Here is a 2,755-nt window from a genome sequence, read left to right on the forward strand (position 1 = left end):
TAAATAGCTGAGTTTCCATGCCAGTCAGTCAGAACTGAAGAAGTCCTTTGGATGAGGGACGAAACGTCTTCCAGTATCTTCAACCAAGTCCAGTTGCCGTTGACTTTAACTTTCGTTGGATAACTATGACCTGGATGACTGAGAATCTTCATAGACATTTCACTGTAATATTAATCTAATTCTAATGTATATGTGTGCATGGTTTGTGTCCCCCAGCCCTGCTTACATGTCGACCTGATGAGTTCCAGTGTGGTGATGGATCCTGTATCCACGGTACCAAACAGTGTAATAAAGTCCACGACTGTCCGGACTACAGTGATGAAGCTGGCTGTGTCAACGGTAAGTGTCAGACGAGTATGGCCCGTTCAACATGCAAACAGCAAGCTAAGCATAATAACAATGATAATAAAAATAGCTTTATTTGAATTTGTGCACTTTTCAATGCAAGTAATAAAGTGCTTTACAGCAGTCAATATAAAACAAACAAGTCAGAATAAAATAAAAGATAAAAATAGGCATTACACAAGCTCAAATTAAAAATGTGTCTTAAGAAGTGACAGAAAACAGGGAACAGACTCTGCAAGCCTAATCTCCTCTGGCAGATTGTTCCAGTGTCTAGGGTCCTTGACAGCAAAGGTCCTGTCTCCTTTGGTTTTCACCCTAGACCTTGGAATGACTAGCAACACCCTATCAGAGGATCTCAGTCCCTAAAAATCTATCCAATTTTTATGGTAAATGCCTGCATTCACCCAGTCACAAACACACTCACACACCGATGGTTGCGAGCTACCATGCAGGGTGCTGGCCTGACTATTGGGAGCAATTAGGTGTTTCAGTGTCTTGCCCAAGGACACTTCGACATGTGGACCGGAGGAGCTGGGGATCAAATCACCAACCCTGTGATCAGTGGACGACTCCTGAGCACAGCCGGCCCCAATTAAAACTTAAAATACTACTAACGAGATTCACAGGGGATATACTAGAGAGGGGCACAGATGGCCGCAGTTGGCTGCACTAGTTGAATCTGCCCCATGAGAAACTTAACACATAACCCTGACTTTACATATTGTGGCACACAGAAAAGCTCAAGGTCATCATCATGCTGCCTGGCAGTATCTTGAAGCCAGTGTTTTTAAGTGCAGCTGTGAACCTGAAATCGATTTTTTACTCTTCACTGTTTCCAAAAACGGCACAGTACAGTACGTGGGTGCTGTATCTTTTTGATGGGGTGCCATGGACTGTACAGCTGTGTCTGTGTGTGTTTCAATCACAAACACTGGCTGATGTGAATATTTCTGCACATAACAGTTACACTTACTGGTTAATGTTCTTAATGATCAGGTAAATAGTTTTCATCCCCTCCAAATTTGTCATAAAAAATCACAATAACCCAGCATTTACTTGGTTTCAAATTGGATTTGAATGCCGTTCTGCTGCGTGAAAGTCCTGGGTTGATTTGACTTGTCAATCCACCCCATCCATCCACTTCCAGTCCTTACGCAGACTTTCTCACTATTTATAATACATCGCCCTAATTCCTGCTTTGCTACCTTTGAACCACTAGGGGTGTCTGCTACAATAAACGAAAGTATGGGTCATCATAACGTGCTGCAAAAGACTGTCAGGCTGTTCAAGAAATACCATCAATTATTAACAATCACCGTAACATTCTGCGTAAAATGATCGAGTTCTGAATTACTGCTGCCTTACCTTACCTTCAATTAGCGTTGCAAATTTCATGCATTTCCCTTAATCAAGCTGAATATGTTAACAATCAATACCGATTCATCATTAATAATTAATAAGATACAAAATCCACATTTATTTCTCACTTCTTTTTAAAAAAAAACTATTCTAGCAGTATATTAGTTGTGAAACATTCATTTATGAAGCGCAAACAATTTTTAAAAAATCCCTTATCGTCCACCATGTTTATAGGCATCATGTATTTTTCCTCCATAAAGCTAAGCCTCTGAGTTTTTGCCTCTGCACCCACATCACTACAGCCTTTTCTAGCTAACACTGACACAGTGTGCAACTTTCAGCTTACGATGAAACTGTCGGTTGCTGACTTCTCAGGTGGTACAACATTGATGTTGTTTATAAAATGGTTTTGCAGTATTTACATAAGTGTTCACTCACAGGCTCTTAGGCTTCTGTGTGTTTTGCCCTCAGTACTCCACCAACTCCACCAATTAAAATCCCAGCAAAGCATTTCCATCATTACATCTTCTGTGTATCGATATTTACACAGTAGAAGGTTTTTTAAGGTTAGATTCAACTTTATTGTCGGACTATGGGTACAGAGCTAATGAAATGCAGTAATAATCTTCTGTTTATTAAGCACTGCCTGATAGCTTTTGCTATGCTGCCAACTTCCTGACTGGGTATCTGCACAAACTACAGCCAACTTTGACTATATTACTTAAAGGCGTCACATTTGCTATACCTACCAAAATCCTTATAAACACAAAAATCCTTCTAGAACTTACTGTCCTAAAAATATGATGTTAGCAATTTGCATGATTTTTTGTTGGGGAATACTATTTTGGTTCAACGATACAGGATTTATTTGACACTTACTTAAATCCCTGAACATTGTATTTTTCTAGCTGCAAATATGCGTAGTTCACTAATTAAAAACATGATCTCTGACTTTGTAGTATGTTGTTTTCTTAAACACAGTTACTAAGTGTGACGGACCAAGAAAGTACCGCTGTAAGAACGGGGAGTGTATTGACAGCAGCAAGGTGTG

The 2,755-nt window shown here is 39.8% G+C and overlaps 1 protein-coding gene across 3 annotated transcripts in view; it reads left to right on the plus strand.

Moving 5' to 3' along the window:
• Nucleotides 1-2,755, plus strand: part of lrp8 (low density lipoprotein receptor-related protein 8, apolipoprotein e receptor) — a 193,019-nt gene that overhangs the window by 147,842 nt on the left and 42,422 nt on the right. The gene's annotated exons all lie outside the window — the stretch shown is intronic.

The sequence above is a fragment of the Micropterus dolomieu genome, linkage group LG05 (genome assembly GCF_021292245.1).
Source record: "Micropterus dolomieu isolate WLL.071019.BEF.003 ecotype Adirondacks linkage group LG05, ASM2129224v1, whole genome shotgun sequence".
NCBI classification, from domain to species: Eukaryota; Metazoa; Chordata; class Actinopteri; order Centrarchiformes; family Centrarchidae; genus Micropterus; species Micropterus dolomieu.